Source organism: Channa argus, unplaced genomic scaffold (genome assembly GCF_033026475.1).
Source record: "Channa argus isolate prfri unplaced genomic scaffold, Channa argus male v1.0 Contig038, whole genome shotgun sequence".
Lineage (NCBI taxonomy): Eukaryota > Metazoa > Chordata > Actinopteri > Anabantiformes > Channidae > Channa > Channa argus.
The window spans coordinates 339,230-360,928 of record NW_027125257.1 but is presented as its reverse complement, the minus strand read 5'-3'; the positions used below and the strand labels follow the sequence as shown (position 1 = coordinate 360,928).

Sequence of the window (21,699 nt, the reverse complement as noted above, 5' to 3'; positions counted from 1 at the left end):
ATGTCATGTCTATGCTGATGGGGAATTTTAGGCTCTCCACCACTCTCCCTGACGAGAACATCGTTCTTAAACAGGTGCGCGAGCAAAGGAAGGGCGGATCTTTAAAACAAAGAGATTTTTTTGTGAACATCACAATCTAAAATGACCCTCCTGCGACGTCATTAGCAGAAGGCAGCAAGAGAAGAGAGTTCCCTGAGGAGGGGTGTCAAACCCGGGCCGCCAAACCCGGGCCGCCACACCCGGGCCGCGGCGTGTGAGAGCGCCGAATCCTAGCCACTAGACGATCCGGAAGGTATTGCCTGTTACACAAGAGGTCACAAAAGTGAATATTATTTTTATACCGTGGCTCAAATTTGGCTTTTCACATTCATACTGTGACGTCCTTCAGTCCTTGTTCTTTCCAGACGCACACAGTTCTCATTTAAGCCACCTAGGCTGAAACTACCAATATGTTTCTTGAAAGTCCATAAACCTTGGTGATCTCTTGGACCTCCCCTAACTACGCTTTCCCTTCCCCCATGTACACATCGTGGAAAATGTTGAGACCAAGGAGTGTCCTCTGCGCGTTGGTGGTATAGTGGTTGAGCATAGCTGCTACCCAAGCAGTTGACCCGGATTCGATTCCTGGCCAATGCATTGCGTGGGTGGGCCTTTTGGTATGAGGAATTACTTGGGATCATGTAGCTTTCCTTCCCATAACACCTACCAATGTGGCCTCGAAGGCTCAGAAACTGCAACTGCACGCGTGGTGCTCTCTCCCAAAGTAGTGCTAATGAATGTGGCTGCTTGCCTTTTGCTGCCAATCCACAGAAAATACGGGTTCGCCTACAATGCCTGTTACTCTAATTTGAGGAGAGCGTTGATCCACGTTCTGTGCGCAAATAGGACCAGGGAATTTGGCTGTGGAGGTGATCCTTTGAAGAAAGGCAAAGAAGCGTTCCTGGGTCTTTACCCGTTTCAGGCAGCGTCAAAAGAAAGTTCCCTGACCGGGAATCGAACCCGGGCCACGGCGGTGAAAGCGCCGAATCCTAGCCACTAGACCACTAGGGAGTCGAGAGTCAACAGTTCGGGGTCCCAGAGCTTGGAAAAAGGAAAAATCACACTACCCTTAAAACAACTAAATCACCCTTAAAGAGACAGATTCCTGGGCCAAAGACAGCTGCCACTCACTGTCCATGGAGACTCAGCTTAGTGGCTCATGACCTCCCATCGTACGAGACGGAGACAAAAATACTCCAACGACGGGACAGGGAGAATTTAAGCAAAGCTGAAGCTTATGGAAATATGCCGGAATGGTGTTCAGCAAGAGCCGGAGGAGAGTCGATCGGGAGCGTGTCCCATCCTGCTGACATCAAAGCACTGTCGGTTTGCAGATCCACATGAATATTCAACGAATCAAAGAACAAGTTGATGCCGTCGTCTCGGTTTCCTGATTGTGTACTTTTCTTGTTTAACACTACGTATCGTAAGTTACCTGGACAATAACTCAATTTGCATAAACTAATGGCCGACATCGTCGGTTTGGCAGAATACAACCCTCCAGTCACAGAAACACATGTCAATAGACCTACTCAACATAACACACCAAAAGTGAATAAAACTTTTACACACTGGAGTCGTAGAACAATGGTAAAAAATGTCATGTCTATGCTGATGGGGAACTTTAGGCTCTCCACCACTCTCCCTGACGAGAACATCGTTCTTAAACAGGTGCGCGAGCAAAGGAAGGGCGGATCTTTAAAACAAAGAGATTTTTTTGTGAACATCACAATCTAAAATGACCCTCCTGCGACGTCATTAGCAGAAGGCAGCAAGAGAAGAGCGTTCCCTGAGGAGGGGTGTCAAACCCGGGCCGCGGCGTGTGAGAGCGCCGAATCCTAGCCACTAGACGATCTGGAAGGTATTGCCTGTTACACAAGAGGTCACAAAAGTGAATATTATTTTTATACCGTGGCTCAAATTTGGCTTTTCACATTCATACTGTGACGTCCTTCAGTCCTTGTTCTTTCCAGACGCACACAGTTCTCATTTAAGCCACCTAGGCTGAAACTACCAATATGTTTCTTGAAAGTCCATAAACCTTGGTGATCTCTTGGACCTCCCCTAACTACGCTTTCCCTTCCCCCATGTACACATTGTGGAAAATGTTGAGACCAAGGAGTGCCCTCTGCGCGTTGGTGGTATAGTGGTTGAGCATAGCTGCTTCCCAAGCAGTTGACCCGGGTTCGATTCCCGGCCAATGCATTGCGTGGCGGACCTTTTGGTATGAGGAATTACTTGGGATAATGTAGCTTTCCTTCCCATAACACCTACCACTGTGGCCTCGAAGGCTCAGAAACTGCAACTGCACGTGTGGTGCTCTCTCCCAAAGTAGTGCTAATGAATGTGGCTGCTTGCCTTTTGCTGCCAATCCACAGAAAATACGTGTTCGCCTACAATGACTGTTACTCTAATTTGAGGAGAGCGTTGATCCACGTTCTGTGCGCAAATAGGACCATGGAATTTGGCTGTGGAGGTGATCCTTTGATCCTTTGGGTCCAAGAGCTTGGAAAAAGGAAAAATCACACTACCCTTAAAACAACTAAATCACCCTTAAAGAGACAGATTCCTGGGCCAAAGACAGCTGCCACTCACTGTCCATGGAGACTCAGCTTAGTGGCTCATGACCTCCCATCGTGCGAGACGGAGACAAAAATACTCCAACGACGGGACAGGGAGAATTTAAGCAAAGCTGAAGCTTATGGAAATATGCCGGAATGGTGTTCAGCAAGAGCCGGAGGAGAGTCGATCGGGAGCGTGTCCCATCCTGCTGACATCAAAGCAGTGTCGGTTTGCAGATCCACATGAATATTTAACGAATCAAAGAACAAGTTGATGCCGTCGTCTCGGTTTCCTGATTGTGTACTTTTCTTGTTTAACACTACGTATCGTAAGTTACCTGGACAATAACTCAATTTGCATAAACTAATGGCCGACATCGTCGGTTTGGCAGAATACAACGTGGCTCAAATTTGGCTTTTCACATTCATACTGTGACGTCCTTCAGTCCTTGTTCTTTCGAGACGCACACAGTTCTCATTTAAGCCACCTAGGCTGAAACTACCAATATGTGTTTAGAAAAACAAATAGGACCAGGGAGTTTGGCTGTGGAGGTGATCCTTTGAAAAAAGGCAAAGAAGCGTTCCTGGGTCTTTACCCGTTTCAGGCAGCGTCAAAAGCTAGTTCCCTGACCGGGAATCGAACCCGGGCCGCGGCGGTGAAAGCGCCGAATCCTAGCCACTAGACCACCAGGGAGTCGAAAGTCAACAGTTCAGGGTCCCAGAGCTTGGAAAAAGGAAAAATCACACTACCCTTAAAACAACTAAATCACCCTTAAAGAGACAGATTCCTGGGCCAAAGACAGCTGCCACTCACTGTCCATGGAGACTCAGCTTAGTGGCTCATGACCTCCCATCGTACGAGACGGAGACAAAAATACTCCAACGACGGGACAGGGAGAATTTAAGCAAAGCTGAAGCTTATGGAATTATGCTGGAATGGTGTTCAGCAAGAGCCGGAGGAGAGTCGATCGGGAGCGTGTCCCATCCTGCTGACATCAAAGCACTGTCGGTTTGCAGATCCACATGAATATTCAACGAATCAAAGAACAAGTTGATGCCGTCGTCTCGGTTTCCTGATTGTGTACTTTTCTTGTTTAACACTACGTATCGTAAGTTACCTGGACAATAACTCAATTTGCATAAACTAATGGCCGACATCGTCGGTTTGGCAGAATACAACCCTCCAGTCACAGAAACGCATGTCAATAGACCTACTCAACATAACACACCAAAAGTGAATAAAACTTTTACACACTGGAGTCGTAGAACAATGGTAAAAAATGTCATGTCTATGCTGATGGGGAACTTTAGGCTCTCCACCACTCTCCCTGACGAGAACATCGTTCTTAAACAGGTGCGCGAGCAAAGGAAGGGCGGATCTTTAAAACAAAGAGATTTTTTTGTGAACATCACAATCTAAAATGACCCTCCTGCGACGTCATTAGCAGAAGGCAGCAAGAGAAGAGAGTTCCCTGAAGAGGGGTGTCAAACCCGGGCCGCCAAACCCGGGCCGCCACACCCGGGCCGCGGCGTGTGAGAGCGCCGAATCCTAGCCACTAGACGATCCGGAAGGTATTGCCTGTTACACAAGAGGTCACAAAAGTGAATATTATTTTTATACCGTGGCTCAAATTTGGCTTTTCACATTCATACTGTGACGTCCTTCAGTCCTTGTTCTTTCCAGACGCACACAGTTCTCATTTAAGCCACCTAGGCTGAAACTACCAATATGTTTCTTGAAAGTCCATAAACCTTGGTGATCTCTTGGACCTCCCCTAACTACGCTTTCCCTTCCCCCATGTACACATCGTGGAAAATGTTGAGACCAAGGAGTGTCCTCTGCGCGTTGGTGGTATAGTGGTTGAGCATAGCTGCTTCCCAAGCAGTTGACCCGGGTTCGATTCCTGGCCAATGCATTGCGTGGTTGGGCCTTTTAGTATGAGGAATTACTTGGGATCATGTAGCTTTCCTTCCCATAACTCCTACCAATGTGGCCTCGAAGGCTCAGAAACTGCAACTGCACGCGTGGTGCTCTCTCCCAAAGTAGTGCTAATGAATGTGGCTGCTTGCCTTTTGCTGCCAATCCACAGAAAATACGGGTTCGCCTATAATGCCTGTTACTCTAATTTGAGGAGAGCGTTGATCCACGTTCTGTGCGCAAATAGGACCAGGGAATTTGGCTGTGGAGGTGATCCTTTGAAGAAAGGCAAAGAAGCGTTCCTGGGTCTTTACCCGTTTCAGGCAGCGTCAAAAGAAAGTTCCCTGACCGGGAATCGAACCCAGGCCACGGCGGTGAAAGCGCCGAATCCTAGCCACTAGACCACCAGGGAGTCGAGAGTCAACAGTTCGGGGTCCCAGAGCTTGGAAAAAGGAAAAATCACACTACCCTTAAAACAACTAAATCACCCTTAAAGAGACAGATTCCTGGGCCAAAGACAGCTGCCACTCACTGTCCATGGAGACTCAGCTTAGTGGCTCATGACCTCCCATCGTACGAGACGGAGACAAAAATACTCCAACGACGGGACAGGGAGAATTTAAGCAAAGCTGAAGCTTATGGAAATATGCCGGAATGGTGTTCAGCAAGAGCCGGAGGAGAGTCGATCGGGAGCGTGTCCAATCCTGCTGACATCAAAGCACTGTCGGTTTGCAGATCCACATGAATATTTAACGAATCAAAGAACAAGTTGATGCCGTCGTCTCGGTTTCCTGATTGTGTACTTTTCTTGTTTAACACTACGTATCGTAAGTTACCTGGACAATAACTCAATTTGCATAAACTAATGGCCGACATCGTCGGTTTAGCAGAATATACAACCCTCCAGTCACAGAAACGCATGTCAATAGACCTACTCAACATAACACACCAAAAGTGAATACAACTTTTACACACTGGAGTCGTAGAACAATGGTAAAAAATGTCATGTCTATGCTGATGGGGAACTTTAGGCTCTCCACGACTCTCCCTGACGAGAACATCGTTCTTAAACAGGTGCGCAAGCAAAGGAAAGGCGGATCTTTAAAACAAAGAGATTTTTTTGTGAACATCACAATCTAAAATGACCCTCCTGCGACGTCATTAGCAAAAGGCAGCAAGAGAAGAGCGTTCCCTGAGGAGGGGTGTCAAACCCGGGCCGCGGCGTGTGAGAGCGCCGAATCCTAGCCACTAGACGATCTGGAAGGTATTGCCTGTTACACAAGAGGTCACAAAAGTGAATATTATTTTTATACCGTGGCTCAAATTTGGCTTTTCACATTCATACTGTGACGTCCTTCAGTCCTTGTTCTTTCCAGACGCACACAGTTCTCATTTAAGCCACCTAGGCTGAAACTACCAATATGTTTCTTGAAAGTCCATAAACCTTGGTGATCTCTTGGACCTCCCCTAACTACGCTTTCCCTTCCCCCATGTACACATTGTGGAAAATGTTGAGACCAAGGAGTGTCCTCTGCGCGTTGGTGGTATAGTGGTTGAGCATAGCTGCTTCCCAAGCAGTTGACCCGGGTTCGATTCCCGGCCAATGCATTGCGTGGCGGACCTTTTGGTATGAGGAATTACTTGGGATAATGTAGCTTTCCTTCCCATAACACCTACCACTGTGGCCTCGAAGGCTCAGAAACTGCAACTGCACGTGTGGTGTTCTCTCCCAAAGTAGTGCTAATGAATGTGGCTGCTTCCCTTTTGCTGCCAATCCACAGAAAATACGTGTTCGCCTACAATGACTGTTACTCTAATTTGAGGAGAGCGTTGATCCACGTTCTGTGCGCAAATAGGACCATGGAATTTGGCTGTGGAGGTGATCCTTTGAAAAAAGGCAAAGAAGCGTTCCTTGGTCTTTACCCGTTTCAGGCAGCGTCAAAAGCAAGTTCCCTGACCGGGAATCGAACCCGGGCCGCGGCGGTGAAAGCGCCGAATCCTAGCCACTAGACCACCAGGGAGTCGAGAGTCAACAGTTCAGGGTCCCAGAGCTTGCAAAAAGGAAAAATCACACTACCCTTAAAACAACTAAATCACCCTTAAAGAGACAGATTCTTGGGCCAAAGACAGCTGCCACTCACTGTCCATGGAGACTCAGCTTAATGGCTCATGACCTCCCATCGTGCGAGACGGAGACAAAAATACTCCAACGACGGGACAGGGAGAATTTAAGCAAAGCTGAAGCTTATGGAAATATGCCGGAATGGTGTTCAGCAAGAGCCGGAGGAGAGTCGAAACGCAGGTCAATAGACCTACTCATCAAACACACCAAAAGTGAATAAAACGTTTACACACTGGAGTCGTAGAACAATGGTAAAAAATGTCATGTCTATGCTGATGGGGAACTTTAGGCTCTCCACCACTCTCCCTGACGAGAACATCGTTCTTAAACAGGTGCGCGAGCAAAGGAAGGGCGGATCTTTAAAACAAAGAGATTTTTTTGTGAACATCACAATCTAAAATGACCCTCCTGCGACGTCATTAGCAGAAGGCAGCAAGAGAAGAGCGTTCCCTGATGAGGGGTGTCAAACCCGGGCCGCGGCGTGTGAGAGCGCCGAATCCTAGCCACTAGACGATCTGGAAGGTATTGCCTGTTACACAAGAGGTCACAAAAGTGAATATTATTTTTATACCGTGGCTCAAATTTGGCTTTTCACATTCATACTGTGACGTCCTTCAGTCCTTGTTCTTTCCAGACGCACACAGTTCTCATTTAAGCCACCTAGGCTGAAACTACCAATATGTTTCTTGAAAGTCCATAAACCTTGGTGATCTCTTGGACCTCCCCTAACTACGCTTTCCCTTCCCCCATGTACACATTGTGGAAAATGTTGAGACCAAGGAGTGCCCTCTGCGCGTTGGTGGTATAGTGGTTGAGCATAGCTGCTTCCCAAGCAGTTGACCCGGGTTCGATTCCCGGCCAATGCATTGCGTGGCGGACCTTTTGGTATGAGGAATTACTTGGGATAATGTAGCTTTCCTTCCCATAACACCTACCACTGTGGCCTCGAAGGCTCAGAAACTGCAACTGCACGTGTGGTGCTCTCTCCCAAAGTAGTGCTAATGAATGTGGCTGCTTGCCTTTTGCTGCCAATCCACAGAAAATACGTGTTCGCCTACAATGACTGTTACTCTAATTTGAGGAGAGCGTTGATCCACGTTCTGTGCGCAAATAGGACCATGGAATTTGGCTGTGGAGGTGATCCTTTGAAAAAAGGCAAAGAAGCGTTCCTTGGTCTTTACCCGTTTCAGACAGCGTCAAAAGCAAGTTCCCTGACCGGGAATCGAACCCGGGCCGCGGCGGTGAAAGCGCCAAATCCTAGCCACTAGACAACCAGGGAGTCGAGAGTCAACAGTTCAGGGTCCAAGAGCTTGGAAAAAGGAAAAATCACACTACCCTTAAAACAACTAAATCACCCTTAAAGAGACAGATTCCTGGGCCAATGACAGCTGCCACTCACTGTCCATGGAGACTCAGCTTAGTGGCTCATGACCTCCCATCGTGCGAGACGGAGACAAAAATACTCCAACGACGGGACAGGGAGAATTTAAGCAAAGCTGAAGCTTATGGAAATATGCCGGAATGGTGTTCAGCAAGAGCCGGAGGAGAGTCGATCGGGAGCGTGTCCCATCCTGCTGACATCAAAGCAGTGTCGGTTTGCAGATCCACATGAATATTTAACGAATCAAAGAACAAGTTGATGCCGTCGTCTTGGTTTCCTGATTGTGTACTTTTCTTGTTTAACACTACGTATCGTAAGTTACCTGGACAATAACTCAATTTGCATAAACTAATGGCCGACATCGTCAGTTTGGCAGAATACAACCCTCCAGTCACAGAAACGCATGTCAATAGACCTACTCAACATAACACACCAAAAGTGAATAAAACTTTTACACACTGGAGTCGTAGAACAATGGTAAAAAATGTCATGTCTGCTGATGGGGAACTTTAGGCTCTCCACCACTCTCCCTGACGAGAACATCGTTCTTAAACAGGTGCGCGAGCAAAGGAAGGGCGGATCTTTAAAACAAAGAGATTTTTTTGTGAACATCACAATCTAAAATGACCCTCCTGCGACGTCATTAGCAGAAGGCAGCAAGAGAAGAGCGTTCCCTGAGGAGGGGTGTCAAACTCGGGCCGCCAAACCCGGGCCGCGGCGTGTGAGAGCGCCGAATCCTAGCCACTAGACGATCCGGAAGGTATTGCCTGTTACACAAGAGGTCACAAAAGTGAATATTATTTTTATACCGTGGCTCAAATTTGGCTTTTCACATTCATACTGTGACGTCCTTCAGTCCTTGTTCTTTCCAGACGCACACAGTTCTCATTTAAGCCACCTAGGCTGAAACTACCAATATGTTTCTTGAAAGTCCATAAACCTTGGTGATCTCTTGGACCTCCCCTAACTACGCGTTCCCTTCCCCCATGTACACATTGTGGAAAATGTTGAGACCAAGGAGTGCCCTCTGCGCGTTGGTGGTATAGTGGTTGAGCATAGCTGCTTCCCAAGCAGTTGACCCGGGTTCGATTCACGGCCAATGCATTGTGTGGCGGACCTTTTGGTATGAGGAATTACTTGGGATAATGTAGCTTTCCTTCCCATAACACCTACCACTGTGGCCTCGAAGGTTCAGAAACTGTAACTGCACGCGTGGTGCTCTCTCCCAAAGTAGTGCTAATGAATGTGGCTGCTTGCCTTTTGCTGCCAATCCACAGAAAATACGGGTTCGCCTACAATGCCTGTTACTCTAATTTGAGGAGAGCGTTGATCCACGTTCTGTGCGCAAATAGGACCATGGAATTTGGCTGTGGAGGTGATCCTTTGAAAAAAGGCAAAGAAGCGTTCCTTGGTCTTTACCCGTTTCAGGCAGCGTCAAAAGCAAGTTCCCTGACCGGGAATCGAACCCGGGCCGCGGCGGTGAAAGCGCCGAATCCTAGCCACTAGACCACCAGGGAGTCGAGAGTCAACAGTTCAGGGTCCCAGAGCTTGGAAAAAGGAAAAATCACACTACCCTTAAAACAATTAAATCACCCTTAAAGAGACAGATTCTTGGGCCAAAGACAGCTGCCACTCACTGTCCATGGAGACTCAGCTTAATGGCTCATGACCTCCCATCGTGCAAGACGGAGACAAAAATACTCCAACGACGGGACAGGGAGAATTTAAGCAAAGCTGAAGCTTATGGAAATATGCCGGAATGGTGTGTTCAGCAAGAGCCGGAGGAGAGTCGATCGGGAGCGTGTCCCATCCTGCTGACATCAAAGCACTGTCGGTTTGCAGATCCACATGAATATTTAACGAATCAAAGAACAAGTTGATGCCGTCGTCTCGGTTTCCTGATTGTGTACTTTTCTTGTTTATCACTACGTATCGTAAGTTACCTGGACAATAACTCAATTTGCACAAACTAATGGCCGACATCGTCGGTTTGGCAGAATACAACCCTCCAGTCACAGAAACGCATGTCAATAGACCTACTCAACATAACACACCAAAAGTGAATAAAACTTTTACACACTGGAGTCGTAGAACAATGGTAAAAAATGTCATGTCTATGCTGATGGGGAACTTTAGGCTCTCCACCACTCTCCCTGACGAGAACATCGTTCTTAAACAGGTGCGCGAGCAAAGGAAGGGCGGATCTTTAAAACAAAGAGATTTTTTTGTGAACATCACAATCTAAAATGACCCTCCTGCGACGTCATTAGCAGAAGGCAACAAGAGAAGAGCGTTCCCTGAGGAGGGGTTTCAAACCCGGGCCGCGGCGTGTGAGAGCGCCGAATCCTAGCCACTAGACGATCCGGATCCAGACAAATAGGACCATGGAATTTGGCTGTGGAGGTGATCCTTTGAAAAAAGGCAAAGAAGCGTTCCTTGGTCTTTACCCGTTTCAGGCAGCGTCAAAAGCAAGTTCCCTGACCGGGAATCGAACCCGGGCCGCGGCGGTGAAAGCGCCGAATCCTAGCCACTAGACCACCAGGGAGTCGAGAGTCAACAGTTCAGGGTCCCAGAGCTTGGAAAAAGGAAAAATCACACTACCCTTAAAACAACTAAATCACCCTTAAAGAGACAGATTCTTGGGCCAAAGACAGCTGCCACTCACTGTCCATGGAGACTCAGCTTATTGGCTCATGACCTCCCATCGTGCGAGACGGAGACAAAAATACTCCAACGACGGGACAGGGAGAATTTAAGCAAAGCTGAAGCTTATGGAAATATGCCGGAATGGTGTTCAGCAAGAGCCGGAGGAGAGTCGATCGGGAGCGTGTCCCATCCTGCTGACATCAAAGCACTGTCGGTATGCAGATCCACATGAATATTTAACGAATCAAAGAACAAGTTGATGCCGTCGTCTCGGTTTCCTGATTGTGTACTTTTCTTGTTTAACACTACGTATCGTAAGTTACCTGGACAATAACTCAATTTGCATAAACTAATGGTTTAGCAGGTTTGGCAGAATACAACCCTCCAGTCACAGAAACGCATGTCAATAGACCTACTCAACATAACACACCAAAATTGAATAAAACTTTTACACAATGGAGTCGTAGAACAATGGTAAAAAATGTCATGTCTATGCTGATGGGGAACTTTAGGCTCTCCACCACTCTCCCTGACGAGAACATCGTTCTTAAACAGGTGCGCAAGCAAAGGAAGGGCGGATCTTTAAAACAAAGAGATTTTTTTGTGAACATCACAATCTAAAATGACCCTCCTGCGCCGTCATTAGCAGAAGGCAGCAAGAGAAGAGCGTTCCCTGAGGAGGGGTGTCAAACCCGGGCCGCGGCGTGTGAGAGCGCCGAATCCTAGCCACTAGACGATCTGGAAGGTATTGCCTGTTACACAAGAGGTCACAAAAGTGAATATTATTTTTATACCGTAGCTCAAATTTGGCTTTTCACATTCATACTGTGACGTCCTTCAGTCCTTGTTCTTTCCAGACGCACACAGTTCTCATTTAAGCCACCTAGGCTGAAACTACCAATATGTTTCTTGAAAGTCCATAAATCTTGGTGATCTCTTGGACCTCCCCTAACTACGCTTTCCCTTCCCCCATGTATACATCGTGGAAAATGTTGAGACCAAGGAATGCTCTCTGCGCGTTGGTGGTATAGTGGTTGAGCATAGCTGCTTCCCAAGCAGTTGACCCGGGTTCGATTCACGGCCAATGCATTGTGTGGCGGACCTTTTGGTATGAGGAATTACTTGGGACAATGTAGCTTTCCTTCCCATAACACCTACCACTGTGGCCTCGAAGGCTCAGAAACTGCAACTGCACGCGTGGTGCTCTCTCCCAAAGTAGTGCTAATGAATGTGGCTGCTTGCCTTTTGCTGCCAATCCACAGAAAATACGTGTTCGCCTACAATGACTGTTACTCTAATTTGAGGAGAGCGTTGATCCACGTTCTGTGCGCAAATAGGACCATGGAATTTGGCTGTGGAGGTGATCCTTTGAAAAAAGGCAAAGAAGCGTTCCTTGGTCTTTACCCGTTTCAGACAGCGTCAAAAGCAAGTTCCCTGACCGGGAATCGAACCCGGGCCGCGGCGGTGAAAGCGCCAAATCCTAGCCACTAGACAACCAGGGAGTCGAGAGTCAACAGTTCAGGGTCCAAGAGCTTGGAAAAAGGAAAAATCACACTACCCTTAAAACAATTAAATCACCCTTAAAGAGACAGATTCCTGGGCCAATGACAGCTGCCACTCACTGTCCATGGAGACTCAGCTTAGTGGCTCATGACCTCCCATCGTGCGAGACGGAGACAAAAATACTCCAACGACGGGACAGGGAGAATTTAAGCAAAGCTGAAGCTTATGGAAATATGCCGGCATGGTGTTCAGCAAGAGCCGGAGGAGAGTCGATCGGGAGCGTGTCCCATCCTGCTGACATCAAAGCAGTGTCGGTTTGCAGATCCACATGAATATTTAACGAATCAAAGAACAAGTTGATGCCGTCGTCTTGGTTTCCTGATTGTGTACTTTTCTTGTTTAACACTACGTATCGTAAGTTACCTGGACAATAACTCAATTTGCATAAACTAATGGCCGACATCGTCAGTTTGGCAGAATACAACCCTCCAGTCACAGAAACGCATGTCAATAGACCTACTCAACATAACACACCAAAAGTGAATAAAACTTTTACACACTGGAGTCGTAGAACAATGGTAAAAAATGTCATGTCTGCTGATGGGGAACTTTAGGCTCTCCACCACTCTCCCTGACGAGAACATCGTTCTTAAACAGGTGCGCGAGCAAAGGAAGGGCGGATCTTTAAAACAAAGAGATTTTTTTGTGAACATCACAATCTAAAATGACCCTCCTGCGACGTCATTAGCAGAAGGCAGCAAGAGAAGAGCGTTCCCTGAGGAGGGGTGTCAAACTCGGGCCGCCAAACCCGGGCCGCGGCGTGTGAGAGCGCCGAATCCTAGCCACTAGACGATCCGGAAGGTATTGCCTGTTACACAAGAGGTCACAAAAGTGAATATAATTTTTATACCGTGGCTCAAATTTGGCTTTTCACATTCATACTGTGACGTCCTTCAGTCCTTGTTCTTTCCAGACGCACACAGTTCTCATTTAAGCCACCTAGGCTGAAACTACCAATATGTTTCTTGAAAGTCCATAAACCTTGGTGATCTCTTGGACCTCCCCTAACTACGCGTTCCCTTCCCCCATGTACACATTGTGGAAAATGTTGAGACCAAGGAGTGCCCTCTGCGCGTTGGTGGTATAGTGGTTGAGCATAGCTGCTTCCCAAGCAGTTGACCCGGGTTCGATTCACGGCCAATGCATTGTGTGGCGGACCTTTTGGTATGAGGAATTACTTGGGATAATGTAGCTTTCCTTCCCATAACACCTACCACTGTGGCCTCGAAGGTTCAGAAACTGTAACTGCACGCGTGGTGCTCTCTCCCAAAGTAGTGCTAATGAATGTGGCTGCTTGCCTTTTGCTGCCAATCCACAGAAAATACGGGTTCGCCTACAATGCCTGTTACTCTAATTTGAGGAGAGCGTTGATCCACGTTCTGTGCGCAAATAGGACCATGGAATTTGGCTGTGGAGGTGATCCTTTGAAAAAAGGCAAAGAAGCGTTCCTTGGTCTTTACCCGTTTCAGGCAGCGTCAAAAGCAAGTTCCCTGACCGGGAATCGAACCCGGGCCGCGGCGGTGAAAGCGCCGAATCCTAGCCACTAGACCACCAGGGAGTCGAGAGTCAACAGTTCAGGGTCCCAGAGCTTGGAAAAAGGAAAAATCACACTACCCTTAAAACAATTAAATCACCCTTAAAGAGACAGATTCTTGGGCCAAAGACAGCTGCCACTCACTGTCCATGGAGACTCAGCTTAATGGCTCATGACCTCCCATCGTGCAAGACGGAGACAAAAATACTCCAACGACGGGACAGGGAGAATTTAAGCAAAGCTGAAGCTTATGGAAATATGCCGGAATGGTGTGTTCAGCAAGAGCCGGAGGAGAGTCGATCGGGAGCGTGTCCCATCCTGCTGACATCAAAGCACTGTCGGTTTGCAGATCCACATGAATATTTAACGAATCAAAGAACAAGTTGATGCCGTCGTCTCGGTTTCCTGATTGTGTACTTTTCTTGTTTATCACTACGTATCGTAAGTTACCTGGACAATAACTCAATTTGCACAAACTAATGGCCGACATCGTCGGTTTGGCAGAATACAACCCTCCAGTCACAGAAACGCATGTCAATAGACCTACTCAACATAACACACCAAAAGTGAATAAAACTTTTACACACTGGAGTCGTAGAACAATGGTAAAAAATGTCATGTCTATGCTGATGGGGAACTTTAGGCTCTCCACCACTCTCCCTGACGAGAACATCGTTCTTAAACAGGTGCGCGAGCAAAGGAAGGGCGGATCTTTAAAACAAAGAGATTTTTTTGTGAACATCACAATCTAAAATGACCCTCCTGCGACGTCATTAGCAGAAGGCAACAAGAGAAGAGCGTTCCCTGAGGAGGGGTTTCAAACCCGGGCCGCGGCGTGTGAGAGCGCCGAATCCTAGCCACTAGACGATCCGGATCCAGACAAATAGGACCATGGAATTTGGCTGTGGAGGTGATCCTTTGAAAAAAGGCAAAGAAGCGTTCCTTGGTCTTTACCCGTTTCAGGCAGCGTCAAAAGCAAGTTCCCTGACCGGGAATCGAACCCGGGCCGCGGCGGTGAAAGCGCCGAATCCTAGCCACTAGACCACCAGGGAGTCGAGAGTCAACAGTTCAGGGTCCCAGAGCTTGGAAAAAGGAAAAATCACACTACCCTTAAAACAACTAAATCACCCTTAAAGAGACAGATTCTTGGGCCAAAGACAGCTGCCACTCACTGTCCATGGAGACTCAGCTTATTGGCTCATGACCTCCCATCGTGCGAGACGGAGACAAAAATACTCCAACGACAGGACAGGGAGAATTTAAGCAAAGCTGAAGCTTATGGAAATATGCCGGAATGGTGTTCAGCAAGAGCCGGAGGAGAGTCGATCGGGAGCGTGTCCCATCCTGCTGACATCAAAGCACTGTCGGTATGCAGATCCACATGAATATTTAACGAATCAAAGAACAAGTTGATGCCGTCGTCTCGGTTTCCTGATTGTGTACTTTTCTTGTTTAACACTACGTATCGTAAGTTACCTGGACAATAACTCAATTTGCATAAACTAATGGTTTAGCAGGTTTGGCAGAATACAACCCTCCAGTCACAGAAACGCATGTCAATAGACCTACTCAACATAACACACCAAAATTGAATAAAACTTTTACACAATGGAGTCGTAGAACAATGGTAAAAAATGTCATGTCTATGCTGATGGGGAACTTTAGGCTCTCCACCACTCTCCCTGACGAGAACATCGTTCTTAAACAGGTGCGCAAGCAAAGGAAGGGCGGATCTTTAAAACAAAGAGATTTTTTTGTGACATCACAATCTAAAATGACCCTCCTGCGCCGTCATTAGCAGAAGGCAGCAAGAGAAGAGCGTTCCCTGAGGAGGGGTGTCAAACCCGGGCCGCGGCGTGTGAGAGCGCCGAATCCTAGCCACTAGACGATCTGGAAGGTATTGCCTGTTACACAAGAGGTCACAAAAGTGAATATTATTTTTATACCGTAGCTCAAATTTGGCTTTTCACATTCATACTGTGACGTCCTTCAGTCCTTGTTCTTTCCAGACGCACACAGTTCTCATTTAAGCCACCTAGGCTGAAACTACCAATATGTTTCTTGAAAGTCCATAAATCTTGGTGATCTCTTGGACCTCCCCTAACTACGCTTTCCCTTCCCCCATGTATACATCGTGGAAAATGTTGAGACCATGGAATGCTCTCTGCGCGTTGGTGGTATAGTGGTTGAGCATAGCTGCTTCCCAAGCAGTTGACCCGGGTTCGATTCACGGCCAATGCATTGTGTGGCGGACCTTTTGGTATGAGGAATTACTTGGGACAATGTAGCTTTCCTTCCCATAACACCTACCACTGTGGCCTCGAAGGCTCAGAAACTGCAACTGCACGCGTGGTGCTCTCTCCCAAAGTAGTGCTAATGAATGTGGCTGCTTGCCTTTTGCTGCCAATCCACAGAAAATACGGGTTCGCCTACAATGCCTGTTACTCTAATTTGAGGAGAGCGTTGATCCACGTTCTGTGCGCAAATAGGACCATGGAATTTGGCTGTGGAAGTGATCCTTTGAAAAAAGGCAAAGAAGCGTTCCTTGGTCTTTACCCGTTTCAGGCAGCGTCAAAAGCAAGTTCCCTGACCGGGAATCGAACCCGGGCCGCGGCGGTGAAAGCGCCGAATCCTAGCCACTAGACCACTAGGGAGTCGAGAGTCAACAGTTCGGGGTCCCAGAGCTTGGAAAAAGGAAAAATCACACTACCCTTAAAACAACTAAATCACCCTTAAAGAGACAGATTCCTGGGCCAAAGACAGCTGCCACTCACTGTCCATGGAGACTCAGCTTAGTGGCTCATGACCTCCCATCGTACGAGACGGAGACAAAAATACTCCAACGACGGGACAGGGAGAATTTAAGCAAAGCTGAAGCTTATGGAAATATGCCGGAATGGTGTTCAGCAAGAGCCGGAGGAGAGTCGATCGGGAGCGTGTCCCATCCTGCTGACATCAAAGCACTGTCGGTTTGCAGATCCACATGAATATTCAACGAATCAAAGAACAAGTTGATGCCGTCGTCTCGGTTTCCTGATTGTGTACTTTTCTTGTTTAACACTACGTATCGTAAGTTACCTGGACAATAACTCAATTTGCATAAACTAATGGCCGACATCGTCGGTTTGGCAGAATACAACCCTCCAGTCACAGAAACACATGTCAATAGACCTACTCAACATAACACACCAAAAGTGAATAAAACTTTTACACACTGGAGTCGTAGAACAATGGTAAAAAATGTCATGTCTATGCTGATGGGGAACTTTAGGCTCTCCACCACTCTCCCTGACGAGAACATCGTTCTTAAACAGGTGCGCGAGCAAAGGAAGGGCGGATCTTTAAAACAAAGAGATTTTTTTGTGAACATCACAATCTAAAATGACCCTCCTGCGACGTCATTAGCAGAAGGCAGCAAGAGAAGAGCGTTGTCTGAGGAGGGGTGTCAAACCCGGGCCGCGGCGTGTGAGAGCGCCGAATCCTAGCCACTAGACGATCTGGAAGGTATTGCCTGTTACACAAGAGGTCACAAAAGTGAATATTATTTTTATACCGTGGCTCAAATTTGGCTTTTCACATTCATACTGTGACGTCCTTCAGTCCTTGTTCTTTCCAGACGCACACAGTTCTCATTTAAGCCACCTAGGCTGAAACTACCAATATGTTTCTTGAAAGTCCATAAACCTTGGTGATCTCTTGGACCTCCCCTAACTACGCTTTCCCTTCCCCCATGTACACATTGTGGAAAATGTTGAGACCAAGGAGTGCCCTCTGCGCGTTGGTGGTATAGTGGTTGAGCATAGCTGCTTCCCAAGCAGTTGACCCGGGTTCGATTCCCGGCCAATGCATTGCGTGGCGGACCTTTTGGTATGAGGAATTACTTGGGATAATGTAGCTTTCCTTCCCATAACACCTACCACTGTGGCCTCGAAGGCTCAGAAACTGCAACTGCACGTGTGGTGCTCTCTCCCAAAGTAGTGCTAATGAATGTGGCTGCTTGCCTTTTGCTGCCAATCCACAGAAAATACGTGTTCGCCTACAATGACTGTTACTCTAATTTGAGGAGAGCGTTGATCCACGTTCTGTGCGCAAATAGGACCATGGAATTTGGCTGTGGAGGTGATCCTTTGATCCTTTGGGTCCAAGAGCTTGGAAAAAGGAAAAATCACACTACCCTTAAAACAACTAAATCACCCTTAAAGAGACAGATTCCTGGGCCAAAGACAGCTGCCACTCACTGTCCATGGAGACTCAGCTTAGTGGCTCATGACCTCCCATCGTGCGAGACGGAGACAAAAATACTCCAACGACGGGACAGGGAGAATTTAAGCAAAGCTGAAGCTTATGGAAATATGCCGGAATGGTGTTCAGCAAGAGCCGGAGGAGAGTCGATCGGGAGCGTGTCCCATCCTGCTGACATCAAAGCAGTGTCGGTTTGCAGATCCACATGAATATTTAACGAATCAAAGAACAAGTTGATGCCGTCGTCTCGGTTTCCTGATTGTGTACTTTTCTTGTTTAACACTACGTATCGTAAGTTACCTGGACAATAACTCAATTTGCATAAACTAATGGCCGACATCGTCGGTTTGGCAGAATACAACGTGGCTCAAATTTGGCTTTTCACATTCATACTGTGACGTCCTTCAGTCCTTGTTCTTTCGAGACGCACACAGTTCTCATTTAAGCCACCTAGGCTGAAACTACCAATATGTGTTTAGAAAAACAAATAGGACCAGGGAGTTTGGCTGTGGAGGTGATCCTTTGAAAAAAGGCAAAGAAGCGTTCCTGGGTCTTTACCCGTTTCAGGCAGCGTCAAAAGCTAGTTCCCTGACCGGGAATCGAACCCGGGCCGCGGCGGTGAAAGCGCCGAATCCTAGCCACTAGACCACCAGGGAGTCGAAAGTCAACAGTTCAGGGTCCCAGAGCTTGGAAAAAGGAAAAATCACACTACCCTTAAAACAACTAAATCACCCTTAAAGAGACAGATTCCTGGGCCAAAGACAGCTGCCACTCACTGTCCATGGAGACTCAGCTTAGTGGCTCATGACCTCCCATCGTACGAGACGGAGACAAAAATACTCCAACGACGGGACAGGGAGAATTTAAGCAAAGCTGAAGCTTATGGAAATATGCTGGAATGGTGTTCAGCAAGAGCCGGAGGAGAGTCGATCGGGAGCGTGTCCCATCCTGCTGACATCAAAGCACTGTCGGTTTGCAGATCCACATGAATATTCAACGAATCAAAGAACAAGTTGATGCCGTCGTCTCGGTTTCCTGATTGTGTACTTTTCTTGTTTAACACTACGTATCGTAAGTTACCTGGACAATAACTCAATTTGCATAAACTAATGGCCGACATCGTCGGTTTGGCAGAATACAACCCTCCAGTCACAGAAACGCATGTCAATAGACCTACTCAACATAACACACCAAAAGTGAATAAAACTTTTACACACTGGAGTCGTAGAACAATGGTAAAAAATGTCATGTCTATGCTGATGGGGAACTTTAGGCTCTCCACCACTCTCCCTGACGAGAACATCGTTCTTAAACAGGTGCGCGAGCAAAGGAAGGGCGGATCTTTAAAACAAAGAGATTTTTTTGTGAACATCACAATCTAAAATGACCCTCCTGCGACGTCATTAGCAGAAGGCAGCAAGAGAAGAGTGTTCCCTGAAGAGGGGTGTCAAACCCGGGCCGCCAAACCCGGGCCGCCACACCCGGGCCGCGGCGTGTGAGAGCGCCGAATCCTAGCCACTAGACGATCCGGAAGGTATTGCCTGTTACACAAGAGGTCACAAAAGTGAATATTATTTTTATACCGTGGCTCAAATTTGGCTTTTCACATTCATACTGTGACGTCCTTCAGTCCTTGTTCTTTCCAGACGCACACAGTTCTCATTTAAGCCACCTAGGCTGAAACTACCAATATGTTTCTTGAAAGTCCATAAACCTTGGTGATCTCTTGGACCTCCCCTAACTACGCTTTCCCTTCCCCCATGTACACATCGTGGAAAATGTTGAGACCAAGGAGTGTCCTCTGCGCGTTGGTGGTATAGTGGTTGAGCATAGCTGCTTCCCAAGCAGTTGACCCGGGTTCGATTCCTGGCCAATGCATTGCGTGGTTGGGCCTTTTAGTATGAGGAATTACTTGGGATCATGTAGCTTTCCTTCCCATAACTCCTACCAATGTGGCCTCGAAGGCTCAGAAACTGCAACTGCACGCGTGGTGCTCTCTCCCAAAGTAGTGCTAATGAATGTGGCTGCTTGCCTTTTGCTGCCAATCCACAGAAAATACGGGTTCGCCTATAATGCCTGTTACTCTAATTTGAGGAGAGCGTTGATCCACGTTCTGTGCGCAAATAGGACCAGGGAATTTGGCTGTGGAGGTGATCCTTTGAAGAAAGGCAAAGAAGCGTTCCTGGGTCTTTACCCGTTTCAGGCAGCGTCAAAAGAAAGTTCCCTGACCGGGAATCGAACCCAGGCCACGGCGGTGAAAGCGCCGAATCCTAGCCACTAGACCACCAGGGAGTCGAGAGTCAACAGTTCGGGGTCCCAGAGCTTGGAAAAAGGAAAAATCACACTACCCTTAAAACAACTAAATCACCCTTAAAGAGACAGATTCCTGGGCCAAAGACAGCTGCCACTCACTGTCCATGGAGACTCAGCTTAGTGGCTCATGACCTCCCATCGTACGAGACGGAGACAAAAATACTCCAACGACGGGACAGGGAGAATTTAAGCAAAGCTGAAGCTTATGGAAATATGCCGGAATGGTGTTCAGCAAGAGCCGGAGGAGAGTCGATCGGGAGCGTGTCCAATCCTGCTGACATCAAAGCACTGTCGGTTTGCAGATCCACATGAATATTTAACGAATCAAAGAACAAGTTGATGCCGTCGTCTCGGTTTCCTGATTGTGTACTTTTCTTGTTTAACACTACGTATCGTAAGTTACCTGGACAATAACTCAATTTGCATAAACTAATGGCCGACATCGTCGGTTTAGCAGAATATACAACCCTCCAGTCACAGAAACGCATGTCAATAGACCTACTCAACATAACACACCAAAAGTGAATACAACTTTTACACACTGGAGTCGTAGAACAATGGTAAAAAATGTCATGTCTATGCTGATGGGGAACTTTAGGCTCTCCACGACTCTCCCTGACGAGAACATCGTTCTTAAACAGGTGCGCAAGCAAAGGAAAGGCGGATCTTTAAAACAAAGAGATTTTTTTGTGAACATCACAATCTAAAATGACCCTCCTGCGACGTCATTAGCAAAAGGCAGCAAGAGAAGAGCGTTCCCTGAGGAGGGGTGTCAAACCCGGGCCGCGGCGTGTGAGAGCGCCGAATCCTAGCCACTAGACGATCTGGAAGGTATTGCCTGTTACACAAGAGGTCACAAAAGTGAATATTATTTTTATACCGTGGCTCAAATTTGGCTTTTCACATTCATACTGTGACGTCCTTCAGTCCTTGTTCTTTCCAGACGCACACAGTTCTCATTTAAGCCACCTAGGCTGAAACTACCAATATGTTTCTTGAAAGTCCATAAACCTTGGTGATCTCTTGGACCTCCCCTAACTACGCTTTCCCTTCCCCCATGTACACATTGTGGAAAATGTTGAGACCAAGGAGTGTCCTCTGCGCGTTGGTGGTATAGTGGTTGAGCATAGCTGCTTCCCAAGCAGTTGACCCGGGTTCGATTCCCGGCCAATGCATTGCGTGGCGGACCTTTTGGTATGAGGAATTACTTGGGATAATGTAGCTTTCCTTCCCATAACACCTACCACTGTGGCCTCGAAGGCTCAGAAACTGCAACTGCACGTGTGGTGCTCTCTCCCAAAGTAGTGCTAATGAATGTGGCTGCTTCCCTTTTGCTGCCAATCCACAGAAAATACGTGTTCGCCTACAATGACTGTTACT

General features: G+C 47.4%; 24 non-coding genes across 24 annotated transcripts; 11 read left to right on the top strand and 13 right to left on the bottom strand.

Moving 5' to 3' along the window:
• Positions 1-978: 978 nt before the first annotated feature.
• trnae-uuc (transfer RNA glutamic acid (anticodon UUC)) lies at positions 979-1,050 on the bottom strand. The gene has a single exon. It is a non-coding gene; the product is annotated as a tRNA-Glu (tRNA).
• A 1,121-nt stretch (positions 1,051-2,171) lies between these two features.
• On the top strand, positions 2,172-2,244 carry trnag-ccc (transfer RNA glycine (anticodon CCC)). Its single transcript has one exon. It is a non-coding gene; the product is annotated as a tRNA-Gly (tRNA).
• Positions 2,245-3,222: 978 nt separating this feature from the next.
• On the bottom strand, positions 3,223-3,294 carry trnae-uuc (transfer RNA glutamic acid (anticodon UUC)). Its single transcript has one exon. It is a non-coding gene; the product is annotated as a tRNA-Glu (tRNA).
• A 1,149-nt stretch (positions 3,295-4,443) lies between these two features.
• On the top strand, positions 4,444-4,516 carry trnag-ccc (transfer RNA glycine (anticodon CCC)). The gene has a single exon. It is a non-coding gene; the product is annotated as a tRNA-Gly (tRNA).
• Positions 4,517-4,858: 342 nt separating this feature from the next.
• On the bottom strand, positions 4,859-4,930 carry trnae-uuc (transfer RNA glutamic acid (anticodon UUC)). The gene has a single exon. It is a non-coding gene; the product is annotated as a tRNA-Glu (tRNA).
• A 1,123-nt stretch (positions 4,931-6,053) lies between these two features.
• On the top strand, positions 6,054-6,126 carry trnag-ccc (transfer RNA glycine (anticodon CCC)). Its single transcript has one exon. It is a non-coding gene; the product is annotated as a tRNA-Gly (tRNA).
• Positions 6,127-6,467: 341 nt separating this feature from the next.
• Positions 6,468-6,539, bottom strand: trnae-uuc (transfer RNA glutamic acid (anticodon UUC)). The gene has a single exon. It is a non-coding gene; the product is annotated as a tRNA-Glu (tRNA).
• An 894-nt stretch (positions 6,540-7,433) lies between these two features.
• trnag-ccc (transfer RNA glycine (anticodon CCC)) lies at positions 7,434-7,506 on the top strand. Its single transcript has one exon. It is a non-coding gene; the product is annotated as a tRNA-Gly (tRNA).
• A 341-nt stretch (positions 7,507-7,847) lies between these two features.
• trnae-uuc (transfer RNA glutamic acid (anticodon UUC)) lies at positions 7,848-7,919 on the bottom strand. Its single transcript has one exon. It is a non-coding gene; the product is annotated as a tRNA-Glu (tRNA).
• Positions 7,920-9,052: 1,133 nt separating this feature from the next.
• Positions 9,053-9,125, top strand: trnag-ccc (transfer RNA glycine (anticodon CCC)). The gene has a single exon. It is a non-coding gene; the product is annotated as a tRNA-Gly (tRNA).
• Positions 9,126-9,466: 341 nt separating this feature from the next.
• Positions 9,467-9,538, bottom strand: trnae-uuc (transfer RNA glutamic acid (anticodon UUC)). Its single transcript has one exon. It is a non-coding gene; the product is annotated as a tRNA-Glu (tRNA).
• Positions 9,539-10,494: 956 nt separating this feature from the next.
• trnae-uuc (transfer RNA glutamic acid (anticodon UUC)) lies at positions 10,495-10,566 on the bottom strand. The gene has a single exon. It is a non-coding gene; the product is annotated as a tRNA-Glu (tRNA).
• Positions 10,567-11,683: 1,117 nt separating this feature from the next.
• trnag-ccc (transfer RNA glycine (anticodon CCC)) lies at positions 11,684-11,756 on the top strand. The gene has a single exon. It is a non-coding gene; the product is annotated as a tRNA-Gly (tRNA).
• Positions 11,757-12,097: 341 nt separating this feature from the next.
• On the bottom strand, positions 12,098-12,169 carry trnae-uuc (transfer RNA glutamic acid (anticodon UUC)). The gene has a single exon. It is a non-coding gene; the product is annotated as a tRNA-Glu (tRNA).
• A 1,133-nt stretch (positions 12,170-13,302) lies between these two features.
• Positions 13,303-13,375, top strand: trnag-ccc (transfer RNA glycine (anticodon CCC)). The gene has a single exon. It is a non-coding gene; the product is annotated as a tRNA-Gly (tRNA).
• A 341-nt stretch (positions 13,376-13,716) lies between these two features.
• Positions 13,717-13,788, bottom strand: trnae-uuc (transfer RNA glutamic acid (anticodon UUC)). Its single transcript has one exon. It is a non-coding gene; the product is annotated as a tRNA-Glu (tRNA).
• Positions 13,789-14,744: 956 nt separating this feature from the next.
• trnae-uuc (transfer RNA glutamic acid (anticodon UUC)) lies at positions 14,745-14,816 on the bottom strand. The gene has a single exon. It is a non-coding gene; the product is annotated as a tRNA-Glu (tRNA).
• A 1,116-nt stretch (positions 14,817-15,932) lies between these two features.
• Positions 15,933-16,005, top strand: trnag-ccc (transfer RNA glycine (anticodon CCC)). The gene has a single exon. It is a non-coding gene; the product is annotated as a tRNA-Gly (tRNA).
• A 341-nt stretch (positions 16,006-16,346) lies between these two features.
• On the bottom strand, positions 16,347-16,418 carry trnae-uuc (transfer RNA glutamic acid (anticodon UUC)). The gene has a single exon. It is a non-coding gene; the product is annotated as a tRNA-Glu (tRNA).
• A 1,121-nt stretch (positions 16,419-17,539) lies between these two features.
• Positions 17,540-17,612, top strand: trnag-ccc (transfer RNA glycine (anticodon CCC)). The gene has a single exon. It is a non-coding gene; the product is annotated as a tRNA-Gly (tRNA).
• Positions 17,613-18,590: 978 nt separating this feature from the next.
• Positions 18,591-18,662, bottom strand: trnae-uuc (transfer RNA glutamic acid (anticodon UUC)). Its single transcript has one exon. It is a non-coding gene; the product is annotated as a tRNA-Glu (tRNA).
• Positions 18,663-19,811: 1,149 nt separating this feature from the next.
• Positions 19,812-19,884, top strand: trnag-ccc (transfer RNA glycine (anticodon CCC)). Its single transcript has one exon. It is a non-coding gene; the product is annotated as a tRNA-Gly (tRNA).
• Positions 19,885-20,226: 342 nt separating this feature from the next.
• On the bottom strand, positions 20,227-20,298 carry trnae-uuc (transfer RNA glutamic acid (anticodon UUC)). Its single transcript has one exon. It is a non-coding gene; the product is annotated as a tRNA-Glu (tRNA).
• A 1,123-nt stretch (positions 20,299-21,421) lies between these two features.
• Positions 21,422-21,494, top strand: trnag-ccc (transfer RNA glycine (anticodon CCC)). The gene has a single exon. It is a non-coding gene; the product is annotated as a tRNA-Gly (tRNA).
• The last annotated feature ends 205 nt before the right edge of the window (positions 21,495-21,699 follow it).